This window comes from Gambusia affinis, linkage group LG18 (assembly GCF_019740435.1).
Source record: "Gambusia affinis linkage group LG18, SWU_Gaff_1.0, whole genome shotgun sequence".
Classification (NCBI taxonomy): domain Eukaryota; kingdom Metazoa; phylum Chordata; class Actinopteri; order Cyprinodontiformes; family Poeciliidae; genus Gambusia; species Gambusia affinis.
Window position 1 is genome coordinate 21791304 of NC_057885.1, and position 16404 is coordinate 21807707.

A 16404-nucleotide genomic window follows, 5' to 3' on the forward strand; every position below is an offset into this window, starting at 1 on the left:
TTTGTACAGCTGTGGCCTATTGCTTTTAGCAAACTAGAATTTGTATGGAAGTAATCCAGGTGTGATGCACAATGACATTCAATAAATTGAATTGTTCATTTAGTGCAGTAACGCCATCACTAATTAAACAATCGATAAAAAAAATATCGTCTAATCATGACTTAGATATTGATCATTGTAACACAAAACAACTTTGTCCATAATACCAAATATTTATTGTACTTATTTAACATGTAGTAGTTTCATATTTGTTTAAATTTATTTAATCTTTAACTGAGCAGATAAGCTGATTGAGAAAAAAATTCTCATTTTCAACAATAACTGGTTCAGAAAAGTAAAAATCATACAAACAAATGCAGAAGATAGAAAAATATAATAAACAAACAAACAACTAAATAAATATAGAGCCATGTTCATACCGACTAACCAGACTATGATATTGTCACATTTCTAAAATAATAAAATAAAAATAATGGCCTAAGTCATTTTTTTCTGGGAAGTAATGTTGGCACAAAAAAAAAAGTAAATAAATAAATACATTTTTAAATCTTTCCAGCAGCAAAATGGAGCCGAAAATGATTTACAAACTCTTGGATGAATTTATTAGAGAGTAAATATTGTTGGAAATATTGATGAGTGATCAAAGAGTTTTGCCAAAAATAGTTTCGTAGATGAATTTATACCTCTTTGTTAATCTGCGTGTATGAAGTGATGAGCAGTTTATAATGAGTATAGATGATAGATGTTAATTGTAACAAGAGGTTTAAAAGGGGGCCTGTCAAAGTGTGCATGTCGGCTGGACCCAGAGTTCTGGACTGACCCGAATTGCGGGTACTAATGCTAATAATTAGCAACAATGCTAAGGTTAGCTAAGATGTAGTCCGTAACATTAGCATGTTGACTACCAGTAACTGAATATATTAGAGTATGAGCTAAAATTAGCTTATATGCTAAGGTTAGCTTAGAGGTTATGATCAGTATGTGAGGTATCATTAGCACAGAGTTGTCCAAAGTGTGGTTGGGGGCCCATTTTTGGCCCTTGAAATGATTTGTTCAGCCCCTGACCACAAGTTAAGGATGGTAAAAATTTGGCCAAAAAAAAGAAAACAATTCATAACCCAAAAATTTGACAATTGCCCATTTGTCATGAGTCGTGGGTAGACGTGGTTGGACTCAGGTTGTAGTGAATAAATGAAAGTTTTAATGATGATCTTAATGTTCACAAAGTCCAGGCAGCAGAGGTGAGAGAAGAAGCAAGAAACACTGGAAGCCCTGTAACTGAACTAGACAGCGATTTGAAGGATACCACGTACCACAAACGACAAGGATCCGACAGGGAAACACAGACACGGGCTAATCAGAGGAACGAGACACAGCTGGGGACAATCAAGAAGTAGGCACAACACAGGGACTCAATGGACGCCAAAACAGACACAAAGTACCAAATCCTCACAACGTTTCTCTCCTAAAAACTCAACAATCCAGAGCCATCTCTATGTTTTGGCTTTTTAAGGATATATAGGTTTTGTAAATAAAAGCTTTTAATAGATAAAGATTCATTGGTGAGCAAAAACCAAAGAAAGAGACAGATCACAATAAACAAATTTTGTCCATTTTTATTTAATAAGTTTTGTGACACACTAGTAGTTAAAATGAGTCAGTTTGGACACCACTGGACTCGCATGTGGACTTACATCAACTTCCAAGGTCAGCTAATACAGTCCTTCCACTCTTTAAAGAAGCTTGGCTTCACCATAACACATTTATAGCAATAAACAATGATTGAAATGTCATCTACTACGCTTAAAATGCACTCATTAAACAGAGGAAGAACTTCATACCTTCTCGCAATCCAAAAGAAAAGAAAATGTCTGACAGTGTTTGAAAACATTTGTCCCATCATAACGGTGTGATCTGTTAAACTTTTCTGTTTAAACACTGAACTGAAACCAAAAATAGCAATAAATGCATTCAACATGCTCAACAGTAAAACAAATAATCACAATTATAGTCAAAACAACATATTAAATGCAAATAAAATCAAAAGGTCTAGAACTGAAGTTACACGGCTCTTTGCAGTATGTTTTGTCTTTTCAAAATAAAAGCTGTAGGCGCCCATATGACCTCCTGCCATTTTGAAGTCACGCTGCTTCACCAGTCATTTTTTAAAGCAGACTAATTTCTTGTTTCTGTACAGAAACAACAGTGGTAACAGCAGAGCGCTGGGCAGATTAACCCACAGGCTGCATGTTATCAACACACAACCCAGATCATATTGATAGGTATAAATCATAACCCAAATCATATCCCAAACAAACCTCAATACTAAGACTCCCAGTATGGCCAAAATGGTGTGAAAAGCCCTCTGCTTTGATTGGTGAAGCCTCTTTACCTCCCCAGCCTGCTGTCCTGGGCCTGGACGAGTTAGAACCCAGAGAACCGAAATGCTGCAGAAGGAAACGACCAACACGGTCCAGGTCAAGATCAGTAAATTCAGAGCCATGAAGATCAGGTCATTGCCCATCAGACAGGTTCCTATAAACGAACACAGCCAGCCACATCCAATGCAGATGCTTCTGGTTTTGACCCCATTTTCTGATCTGAGGTTCAGGTAGGTGACGGGATGCACGGCGGCCAAGTAGCGGTCCAAACATGTCAAGATGTGGACAAACACATCTGCAATGCTTGAGAAGCTACACAGCATCAGGCCACCCATCATCATTTCCTGGTGATTGATGCAGAAGGCACAGAAAGTCATGATGCATCCGACGACTCCGCTCAGCTCCATCACCACCAGGTGGTACGTGAAGAAGTCAGAGTGGCTCGTCGACGCCGATAAGAAGGTGGACGGATTTTTCTGGCGTTGTTGGAGTCCATGGCGGAGGACGAGGATGCAGAGAGGAAGGAGCGAGGAGACGTAGGTGACGGTGAACATGGGAAAAAGGTAACGGTTTTCTCTGTAGGTCAAGCAATTCATTACTTTTAAAAACGTGGATGGAGGGAAAAGAAGAGAGTCGTTGGAGGATGAGGATGAATTCACCAACATTTCTGGAACATAAAAACACAGTTTGATCTGTTGGAATATCTCCAGTTTATAATAATATTATAATAAAGGCTAACTGCAGAGAGTACATACTTTTATATTATAGATAAAATTATTTCTGTAGTAGCAGCTTTGTTGTAAATAACATACAGAGCTCTTCAAAAACCCACACATGATCACAACAAATGTTTTCTGTGCATGGATACAGTTTGCATAAAGTTAAAAAATAAGAGGGCTAACCTGTTTGCTTTGAGCTTTTCCTCGTCTGTCTCTCCGATTCAAAGTACTTCATGGGTTTAAATACTCATGAAGTCTTTCACAAGCTCCCTTAGTCGTTCTTCATACTAAATTCATCTGCACTGTATTTGCATAAAAAAAAAACAGGTCAAAATGATTGCTGATCTCTTAACCACCTTGGCCCAAACTACAATAAACAAATCATAGAAGTTCAGATTAATTATCCTTTCTGATGTACGAGTCACGTAAACATGGGTTGACATAAAATAATGAGGGAAAGTTTGAAAGTAAAATCATTAAACTTTGATTTGCATCATTTGAAGGCTAACGAAGAGATTAGTTAAGGTTGAGAAAAAACCCCAAATAGATGCAAAGTACTTTTTCACCAAACTCCTTTTTCTCTCATTTAGGTCACATTAAGGTAGACATGGATCAGCATAAATACTGAAAATGATTTTTTTTGTAATATTATTTCTGAGCTTCGTTCTGCAGGGAAATCATACAAAACATCTGCGCTTTTTATTGAACTGATAGAGAGAAAATTACGTCATTTTTTATTTGATTGGTGTTTGAAATAATAAAATACATTTAAAAAATTCCCTTCTTGATGAGATTTTTCTTTTTAAAAAATCCCAAATTTCAACAAGTGTATTACTTTGCAGTATTTTATGAATTTGTTTTACATTTTTTTTGTATACATGTTGCTATGTTATAGTCATCAATGTCAATTTATTTGATTATGATTCTCTGTAAGAGACCAAAACAAAATACAGAGTTCTGAGTGGAAGAAAATAGGACTTTTTTCCACAAGTAAAAAATTTGAATAATTGAGTTTGTGCTTTTATTCGGCTCCTTGTTGAACCACTTTTTGATTCGATTATGACTCCAATTCTTTGGGATTTATGTCTAGTAAAAAATAATATATTTAAATGCCTTCACATGAAAATTGTTATACAATTTTAATAAAAATGTTAAACTGATTTTTTTTTTTATCTCCCTGTCAGAAAGAAAATACTTTAAATGAAGTTCTTGTCGACCTTATTGTGAAAGATTCTGCATTTTATTTTTAATGGGAAGGTTGGCGCTGCACTAGTTGATATCAATTTGCAGAAAGGGGTAAAATTACTGTTTTTAATTTGTGCCAGATTTTAGTTGGTGTCACAACATTTCATGTCTGTTTATTCAGTGCAGTTTGTCATAACATTTTATTACATCTTACTTAATTCATGGGACATTTATGGTTTGATTTATTTTGCATGTATCGATTAGATGGATTGTTTCCTAGATCTAGAAGAGAATTTTATGTCAATTTTATCTTTAGACATCGGACAATTTGTGGCATTCAACACTCATTTTAACGGCTTTCTTTGTGAATTGGTGGTAAATTAATTCACTAAACCTAATTAAACTGATTTGACAGGAAAATGTGCACTTGATTAACGACATGCTGAAGGTGTTTTCTGATGTGCATGTTGCTTGGAGAAGGTTGAAATCCTTCTGTGTAAAAAATTTTAAATATTAATTCATACTGAAAAGAATGTGTGTAACTTTTCTTCTTTGTCTTTTGCATCTTCAAACCGAAGCAGAGTTGAGGGATTGGTAATGATGATTGTGAATTTAATCTAATCAAAACATTGAGTTTTCTGTCCCGCCTGTTGTTTTAAACTCCACGGCCTCAAAACGTAGAACAGGATGAAAAGGATTCAATTAAACTGAACTGATTTAAACCAGAACAAATCAAAGTGATTCAGATGCAGAAACCTAAAAACCACTTAAATACATTTGCAACTTTTATTTTTGAAGACTTTATTTTCAAATTAAATTCAATCATTTAACTATATGGTAATTGTACACAGAGTTACGCTGGTGCCACTGACATAATTAACTTATAAACAAACTTATTTGTGCAGCATGAATATTTAAATAGTTTTAAAGCGTGTTGCAAAGTTGGTAAACAGGTAATGTAATTTTTTTTTAATTCCAAAATTAAACCAAAGAATGAAAATATGTAGAGCTCAATAAAATATAACAAAAAATAAGTTTTTCTTTATCATGGGGATTTTAGAACTCGACTAATTAAATTAGTTTTGGTGATTATTGATGGTAAAACAGTTAATTTCAGAGTTCAGAGTTTGATATTGCTACATTTATATAATTATACAGTAAGATACTGACTACACCCTGACTCATACATCTAGAGTTTTGCAGTAGATTAATTAATCATATGCAATCGAATTGATTAATTTAATATTATTGTTAATAAATGGACTCAAACTGCTGCAGTTTGATATTGGTATTGGTTATCAATCGGTATTGGTATTAGAAATACCAAATTGGTTTTCCCAATACCAATTGGAAATGAAAAACACCAAACTGGTGTTTTCTAATTTGGTGTTTGGAAAATACCAAATACTCATTAGAGTATTTGTCTGACACAATATCAGACAGTGAATTGAATTTTATTGTTGTTAGAGAGAATCAATCTATTTCTGAAATACTGAGAGAGAACAGAGTGGATTTCACAGAAAGAATTTAATTTCAAAGGTTTAGGAGCCGTAGAACTGTAACATTTTCTACACCTGAAATTAGGAAAGCTGCATAGATTTTAAGTCCAAAGACAGCTGAAGTCAGGGCTGCACAGTGGTGCAGTTGGTAGAGCTGTTGCCTTGCAGCAAGAAGGTCCTGGGTTCGATTCCCGGCCGGGGGTCTTTCTGCATGGAGTTTGCATGTTCTCCCTGTGCCTGGTGGGTTCTCTCCAGGTTCTCCGGCTTCCTCCCACAGTCCAAAAACTAAGGAAAATCGCACTGTCAGCGTTCCTGCTATGGCCAGGATGGTGTACAACGCCCTCTGCTTCGTTTGGTCAACCTTCTTCTTGCCCTGATGTTGTTTTCCTGGACCTGGACTGTTCAGAGCACGAAGAACAGAGACGGTGCAGTAGAAAATAGCGGCTAAGGACGGTATCAGAACACAGAAATTTAAAACGTCAAAAACAAGACCAGCTGTCATCAAAGTCGTCTCTACAATTCCAAGCACCCAAGCACAACAAACACAGACATTTCTTATTCTGAGTCCTCTTTCCTTTTTCAGGCTCATGTAGGTGAGAGGATGAAGAACAGCCAGGTAGCGATCCACACATGTGAGCACATGAAAATAGACTCCCCCAAAAGTCGAAAAAGACAAAATGCTGATTGCTGTGACTAATACATTGTGGTTGCTGTACGTAGCACAAAGACCGAGAACACATCCAAACACACCAATCACCTCCATGACCACTAAGTGGAAGGTGAAGAAGTCAGAGTGGCTCATGGACGATGTGGAGCGACTGTTTGGCCACCATTGTTGGATTCCACTGTGAAGGATGAACACGCAAAGTGGGAAGAAGAGGAAAATATTGGTGACGTTAAACGAAGTGTAGACGAGAACGCCTGGTGTGGTCGAGAAGCAGGTGAGGTATGAGAAGGTGGGGGGCGTCTGAGCGAAGGAGACATTGGGATGTGATGGGAGGTTTGTCATCGCCCCTGCAGAAAACACAGTAGGAAAAGTTTCACACCCACTTCAATCAAACTCCAACCTGTTTGTCTGGAACGCTGTCAAACTCAAGGCCCGTGGGCCAAATCCGGCCCGCCGCAGCTTTTTATGTGGCCCTTCAGATTCTAGACTGAACACTAAGTGTGCTTAAACATTATGTTATCAAATCAAGGCAGCTTTTATCTGTTTATTGCCAAATTCTTTCAATCAGTCCCTCCAGTTTGAAAATAAACAAATCCCCACACGTTTTAGCACTGATACGTAACTGGGAGTCTCATTTATAATAATAATAATAATAAAGAAATACTGTAAAATCAAGAGCTTTTGTCTAAAGTAATGGAAAATACAAAGTTAATGCTGGACTTCTAATGTTTTGTATTTAATGTAACGATAATAATAATAAAATACAACATTAGTACCAACCTTAGCTGTTTACTTCTTAGCTTTGTCTTCTTTAGATGCTCAGGTTTTACTGCACCAACTTTCCCTCCACCTGCTCATGTCCTTTCACTGATTATTCAAATGTCTTTGCATTGAAAACAGATTGTCACTATGTTAAAGTGGATGACAAGGAATGGATTGGAGCGGTACACCTGGATACCTCATTGTAACAATGGTGGCCAATTGGATTAACGAGTAATCCTGTTTTAATTTTTTATTCAACATATCGTCTTCTATTGACAGACTGCTTTGAATTTGATCAAATAACCTTAATGCAGCATCATGTCAGCGTCACCTGATGGTTAATGAAAGGTGTTGCTTTGCAGTCGGATCATGTTTACGTTCAGTTGAACTCTGGAGAGGTTCGTTCAAAATCTGATCCTCATATTTACAGTTTTTTAAATTTGTAGATCAGATTCTGTCCTGGTCTAAATAATCTAATGAATGAAATCATAAATGTGTATTTTAACATTTCTCTGTTTTTTTTTTCATTGAATTTTTATTTAGTGCAGCAATACATTGATTTATTAATGAATGTTGGGTTTTGGAATTACAATCACAGATAGACAAAACTTCAATGGTTGTTGATAAGAAACCATTTAATATAATTGCATTTTATACGTTTATTTCAAGTAGACATTAAATACATAAAATCATCAGAACCACTGAGAAACAATATCCATCCATCCATCCATTTTCTGTTCACCCTTCGTCTCTAATGGGGTCAGGAGGGTTGCTGGTTCCTCCCCAGTTAACGTTCCGGGCGGGTTCACCCTGGACAGGTCGCCAGTCTGTTGCCAGGCAACACAGAGACATACAGAGACATACAACCATTCACACACACACTCACACACCTAGGGAGAATTTAGAGAGACCAATTAACCTGACAGTCATGTTTTTGGACTGTGGGAGGAAGCCGGAGAACCCGGAGAGAACCCACCATGCACAGGGAGAACATGCAAACTCCATGGGCCGGGAATCGAACCCAGAACCTTCTTTCTGCAAGGCAACAGCTCTACCAACTGCACCACCGTGCAGCCCGAAAAACAATATTAGGTAAATAAAATAAAATAACTCCATGTTTAATAGATTCTGCTTTTCACTGAACTATTTCCATGTTGAACTATTTCCATTTACGTCTACTTCTTATGAAAGACAAATTTTCCTGTCTTGTGTAAAAACAGAAGCGGTAAAACCAGACTGCTGGGAAAACGAATCCAAACATCAACTGTCATCAGCACGCAGTTATTGTTTTCTTTTGTAGCAATTATCACAGACCAGGCCAAAGAGAAGATAAATTGTAGAGCCAGAGGCGCCTGTATGGCCAGTATGGTGCAAAACGCTCTCTGCTTCACTGGGTCCACTCTCTTGCTGCCCCTTCTCTGTTCTACCGGGCCTGGACGAATCAGAACCCAAAGAACAGACAAAGTGCAGAGAAAAACAATGCTGAAGGTAGGGATCAAAATGGCAAAATTTAAAACCATATGAATATCTTCAACGCTCATTAAGCCATTCATCACAACAGAAAGTATCCAGACACAACCAACGCTGATGTTCCTGATTCCTCTTTTGTTCTTCAGTCTCATGTAGACGATCGGATGAACGACGGCCAAGTAGCGGTCCAAACTCGTCAGGGTGTGGAGAAACAATTCTGCCACAGATATGAACGATAAACTGCGGATTCCTGTGAGTATTATGTTGCTCTGATGACTGTAAGCAGCACAGATGTAGAGGATGCATCCAAACACACCAACCAGCTCAACAGCTGCTAAGTTGTAGGTGAAGCAGTCGAAGTGGCTCATGGACCGCGCTGCCCGGCCGCCGCGCCTCCACCGCTGGAAGCCAACATGCAGGATGAAGAGAGACAGAGGAAGGAGGACGATGACGTTAGTAACGTTGAACGAAGTGAAGATGAGATTGCCAGGACTGGTGATGAAGCACAGAGTGTAAAAAAGAGAGCTGGAGTTTGTGGAGATAATCTGAGAAAAGGAATCATTGAAGTCTGCCATCGGACCTGGAAAAGGACAGTTTACAAAATATTACTCGTATAAAGCACTTCCATATTTACTGCCACATTTCTAAAAGTATAGCCTGGTAATATTCAATTCAACAGTGCAAATGTTTTCTCTGTCAAATCAATCAATCAATAAAATGTTATTTGAATAGCACATTTCAGCCTCAAGGCATTTCAAAGTGCTTTACGTCGTCCAACTGGTTGCTCGGTTTCTTGTTTTTAAAACCAGTTTGAAATAAATGAATAAATCTAATGAATAAATCAAATCAAATGGTTTAATTTTGGTTTGTCAGACAACAAAAAATACAGAATATTCATCCAAGCTTTTGTTCTGAATTAAATTTCTTGTAGTGGCACTCTGCGTCCCAAAAGTTCGTTGTACCACCTTTGCAGTTTGTCTAACAACCAATATTTGAATCACTCGACTGAAACCAAGTCTTCTTTTATGATGTTTACTTAAAGAACTCAAAAAAGTACACTTACAGAAAAAATGAAAGGCTCGGTACAGATCGGTCAAAAAATTGTGCTGCTTCCACCGTATCCAACTGCAATCTGAACTCAAACGTGCATACGGGCAATATTAATTACGTAGTGGAAGCCAAAATTACTTTTCACAATAAAAGCATCCTTTTACATTAACTAAGTTATACATTCTAGAAAATATACTCATCATGAATTTCTTAAAAGTAAATTAAGCATATTTATACGTTTTTAATCTAAATTATTATTCTATATGAACTCCCATTAACTGGCTCTTACATTTCTTTTGGTAAAAAGAGACACACACAAAAAAAAAAAAAAACATGCCGTGATATTTTCTAAAATGCACTGGATGTTTATTAAATGTTATGACCATTCAATAAGCTTCTTGTTACTGAAAAGACACAAAAAAAAATCTAAAATAAAAAAGATGATCAACCAGATTTCTTTTTAATGTGGGAAAACCTGATTTTATGTTTGAAATCTAGTTAATTATTTAACATATTGTGAACATAGTGTCTTCAGTAGCTAAAAATAAAAATACATATGTGTATACATTGCGATTATTATTAAAAAGAAAAATGCAAACATTCTGAAGTATTTTCAATTTGACATTTTTGTCCCTAATGATAAAAAGTTTGGACACCACAGTAGTAAGCAGTTACTAAAAACATAATTCAAACCTTTTTAATCTGATTCATAAAGGTGATCAAAACTTCACAAAGCCTCTTTTTCCAAATAAAACCCCCAAATAAATTTCTCTATTATACATTTAAATGAAATGAGAATAAAACATGACAGCAGCACCAACCTTACTTCTTTTTCTGAGCTTTGTTAGTTTGTCTCTTTTTCATGAATCAGAATTACATCTAAAGTTATTCTGAGCCATCGGTAATTCGCAATTCTGCTCCACCTGTTTTATTCCCTCTAGTTTTATTCAAGTTTTCTTAATTTGCATTGAAAACGTGTTGCCACTTTATTAAACTCTCAGCTGAAGGAATAAATCAGCTCAAACAATGACTTATGCAAAAATAAGTAAAATAAATAATAGGTCCACTTGCTGAATCTCCAGAAAATTTTTCGCAGAGTGTTTTGCATAATGTGTCTATTTAACTCTTTGAACTCATCCTGATTTGTAGTGGCTATGACATGAAATTGACAGCAGTTTTGATAAAATGGATTTAGAAACAAACAGAGAACAAGACAGACAGTTTATTGAAACTTTGGGTTGATATTTAAGCCAAACCTGTAAGATATATTCCTTTTCTGCTAAAATATCCTTCCAACAGATAATCTGGATGAAAGATTATACAAAGCAGAGCACATTTATGTTTCACAATGCAAATGCTCACAGATGTGACAGAATAAAATGAAAGATGGATGAATATAGTGCAGCTTAAACAAAACATGTGGCTTTTCATCTGGTTCATCACTGACAACCTGTGAAATTTACGAACATGACAACCGATTTACAGCACAATCAAATCACCTATTATTGTTTCATCAGCATATCTGAAGCAGATCTGAGAGTTTTATTTATCATGAAGCCAAACAGTGAATTTCACACTGCAAAAAGACAAAATATTACCAAGTATTTTTGGTCTAGTTTTAAAACGCTTAAAATCAGACAAGAATAACTTAAATGTAACTTGTAAGCAAGATGAAGAAGGTTGTCTTAATATTAGTAAAAAAAAGTATGAGTTTGCTTATGCTACTGGGTAGTGGCATAAACTGACATAATCTGCCAGTTTTACTAAAATGTGTTAATCTATATTAGGAAGTAGTTGACTTTAAACAAGCTGTTGTATTTTGTTGAAAAGTTACTTGTCTTATTTCAAGTGTACTAAGATATTTACACAAGAAATTAGAACAAAAACATTTGGTAATATTTTGTGTTTTTGCAGTAGAAATCAACTTTTATTCCCAACAACCTGTTTCCAGACGACTAAGCCTTTTTTCTTTCTCTGTGTAAAAATAAAGCTGGTAACATCAAACTGCTGGGGAGATTAAACCAAAACACAGACACCACTATTATACACTGAATGGCTCCTGTGGAGACCTGCACCATCACCCACCCCAGATTGGAAACCACCCTGAGCACCAGTACTCCCAGTATGGACATGATTTTGAAGAAAGCTCTCCTCTTGAGCTGGTCCACTCTGCTCCTGTCCTCTCCTGGTCCTCCTGGGCCGGGTCGAATCAAAACGCAAAGGACAGAAACGCTGCAGAAAGAGACAAGCACTAAAGCTAAAATCAAGAAGCACAAATCCCACACCATCAGGTCTGTGACCTCACACAGACACGTCCAAACCAGGCAAAGCAGCCAGACACAAGCAATGGCGGCGTTTCTAATTCTGATTCCTCTTTCGCCTCTGAAGCTCAGGTAGGTGAGGGGATGCACGACCGCCACGTAGCGCTCCAGACACGTCAAAATGTGCAGCAGAACCTCTCCGTACCATTTGACAAAGAAAATGACCATCCCAACAGAAGCTAAATGAAACGTCTTCCTGTAAACGCCACAAGAGCAGAGGACGCAGCCGAAGACGCCGATCATCTCCATGGCGACGGTGTGGAAAGTGAAGCAGTCGGCGTGGCTCACCGGGGCGTTTAGCTTCAGTTTCTGGAGGCCTCGGTAGAGGATGAGGATGCAGAGAGGGAAGAGCAGTAAAACGTATGAGGTGGTGAATGCGGAAAAGACGACGAAGCTCCGTCCAAAGAAGAAGCAGAAAGAGGCAGAAGGGGAAACAGTGGAGGTCAAGTTCAGCTGAAGGTCAACGGTGGGGGAGAAAAAGTTTGCCATGAAATCTGAAAGAGAACAGGAACAATAAATATTTCCACACCTTTACAGCAGTCACCAGTTTTAGAAAAGAACAGAAACTAAATCAGTATTGTAACAATGAAACAACAAAACGGTGCAATTCTCCAGATAAAACACTCCATAAATAATTACTCATAATACACTTACCCCTTAATAAAAAAAACTAAAATAGACAAGCATAAAAATATACAAAATCAAATTAAAGTTGAGGTGTTTTTACACCGGCTAACGTACTTTAACAGAAGTTTGCTGAGGTTTTTCTTCTTAAATAAAAGACGCTGGTACAAATTTTTTTATTTGTTGCAGTTAAACTCTGGAACAAAGTGAATCAGGCGATCAATTCAGGTAAAAAAAATTAAAAATAATTTAAAAAATGTTGATTCTAACCAGCTACAAATCCTGAAATTACATCCTCAGTCCATGCAGAAACTCAGGTCTAAAATAATTTTTCATAAACTCTTCAATCATTATTTCAGTTGTAAGTTTCAATAAATTAGGATAAAAATCAAGAGTGAAATCTTTCTTCAGTAAAAACTGAAAGGATGTTTTTTCCTCCACCAACTCTGTGAAATGTTACTTCCTTAACATTGTTTTTCAAATTGATATGCATAAAACTTACATTTAGAGATATAAGCATCCAATTCAAAGTAAATTACTTTAAATATTGCAATTTAATTCTTGATCTCGTTTTATAATCTGATGAAAAGAGTCATTTTTAATCTTAATAAGCAACAAAAACATTTTCCTATCATAGAAATCCTATAATAATAATAATAATAATAATAATAATAATAATAATAATAATAATAATAATAATAATAATAATAATAATAATAATAATAATAATAATAATAATAATAATTCAATGTAATTCTGTCACTAACTACACATCCAGCTTGTTGACTAATGTTTGTATTTCACATTATTACTTTACAAGCAACTTATGAGGATTTTGACCTTTTTGTGATTCATCAACTCTACTTAGCACTTAATGTGATAAATTATTAAATTACATTTCAGGTAAAACAGTCAGCTGGTGATCAAATACATGCCTGAAGTTCAGCTATTGATCATATTTAATGATGCATCTTAAATAATTCACTTAAAGTGTTAAAAACACACCAACCTCACCGGTAAATATTAAAGCTTTGTCCCTCATGGTTTCTTCACTGCAGGATTTGCTTGGGAAATACAGAAGTCTTCCCTATTTCACCTGCTTGCATGAATTATTCAAATAGTTTATTTGCATGGATCTAAAGTAAACAAATCATTTATATGGATCAATATAGAAGCTTTTAAATGGTTTAATTTGTCATTTGTCATATTTTGTCCTATCTGTAAATAATTACAGATAAATACTCAGCTTTTATAATCATTTATATACTCCTTATACCAATATTAAAATGTGATTGCAATACAATCCTTGCTATTTTACATTAATATTTTTCCTCTTTATATGACTTTATCTTCTACAATATATAGAATAAAATAAAAAAGGTTATTTTCCATAGCCAAATAAGTGTTTGTGATTCTTGTTTGGTTCAAAAAGGTTTTATTTGCATTCAGACAACATGTAAAATGTGACTGATGGACTGTCAGTTTTATTACTGGTGTGGTACAAGATCATTGAGTTTCAGTTTGAATATGTGAGACTGTCCGGCCCAGAAAAGGTGACACAGAGTATCCAAAACAAATAATGCAGAACTCAACTCCTCCAGCAGTTTTGTATACAAGAACGTGTGATATCAGAAAAAACAAATAACCAATTAGTAACATCATCCTTGTACAGTCAGTGGCAAAACAAATGGATATGGTGAAGCTGGGAATTACCTGAAAACCAAATTATTATCTTTTTATGTTTTTTGCAACTTTTAGATGCCTATATTGTAGTGAATCCAGAAATACAAAACATATTATCGACTCAGTTTGCAACATGAATGGCTTAGGAATTTGATTCACATCAAAATAGTTACAAAACAGTTACAAGAAAAATCAAACTTAAAAAAGTGAAATGTTGCAGGAAACTAACCAGGCCTGAAGACCAACCATCCTACCTACCTACCTACCTACCTCCCTACCTACCTACCTACCTAACTACCTACCTACCTACCTCCCTCCCTACCTACCCAACCCACCTACCCACCCAACCCAACCTACCACCCACCCCACATCCAACCCACCCACCCACACACCTGAACACATGGCACACCCACCCACCTACCTACCTACCTACCTACCTACCTACCTACCTACCTACCTACATACCTTCCTACCTACCTTCCTACCTACCTACCTACATATCTTACTACCTTCCTACCTACCTACCTACCTACCTACCTACCTACCTTCCTACCTACCCACCCACCCACCCACCCACCCACCCACCTACCCACCCACCTACCTACCTACCTACCCAACCTACCACCTACCCAACCCACCTTCCCAACCTACCTACACCCACCCACCTACCTACACTACCACCACCTTCCTACCTACCCACCCAACCTACCTACCTTCCTACCTAGCAAGCTAGTTAGGTAGCTATCTAAGTATAGATAGATAGATAGATAGATAGATAGATAGATAGATAGATAGATAGATAGATAACTCTCACTTAGCAATCATCTTATTAAAAACCTTTTTCTTCTTTCTTTCTTTAAGTAAAGTAGTGGCAGCGTCATGCTGCTAGGAAGGTTAAAAAACATAATAGATGTCATTAACATACAGTTGTTATTCGCTATAGAGATGTACAGCAGTTCAAAAATCAAATTTGAAGCCAACCTCACCAGTAGCGCTGCCAAAATGCATAAAATGGTAAAGAATGCCCTCTGCTTGGACTGATCAACTTTTTTCCTTTCCTCAACCTTTCCCCCTGGGCCTGGACGAACTAAAACACAGAGAACAGAAATGCAGCAAAAGGAAATGACTGCCAACGCTGGAACTAAGAAGCAGAAGTCCACGATTACTGTCTTCTTTACTAAAACCAACAACGCTGCTGCAAAGGTAATTACCCAGACACAGGCCATTGTGACATTTCTGATTCTAATTCCCTTTTCATTTTTTAGCCCCATGTATGTGATGGGGTGCACAACTGCCAGGTAGCGCTCTAGACACGTCAGCGTGTGGACAACAAGCTCTCCATACCAGGTTATACAATACCCACAACTCCCGATTTCAAAAATGAAATAATTTCTCATGTATATGACAGAAAGCTGGAGGACACAACCGAAGATGCCAATCATTTCCATGGCGACGCTGTGGTATGTGAAACAGTCACAGTGGGACAGTGCTACTGCTGAAGAGGTGAAGCCTGTTTGTCTCAGTTTTTGGAAAACGTCAAAGAGAACAAGGAAGCAGAGAGGAACGAGGAGGAAGATAAACGACAGGTTAAACGTCATGAAAACGACAGAGCTGGGTCCGAATACGAAGCAGGCTATAGGGTCAGACAAGATGGAGGTCAGGTTTGACTGGGAGTCGCTGAGAGAGGATGAGGAGTTCATCATTATCTGAAAGAAAGATTATCACAAAGATTATGAGCCATTTGTGGTAACATGTTGAACGTAACAGAGAAAATAATAAATTAAACAAGTTAAAATGCACATCTTGATGAAAACTTTATGGAGGACAAATGACAAACCATGAGATGAGAAACTCTTCAATGATTCAGACGTTTTACTTTACTTCTGCAAAACAAAACAGACAAACAAAAAAATCTAAGAAAAATGTGACAAAACCTGCCAGTGGTTTGACAATCTTTAAATTCTATTAACTAATTATTAACCAAGAAAGGACAGCTCTAAAACTGTTTTAAATGTTACATTAAAGAAAAGGTGGGAATTCTGA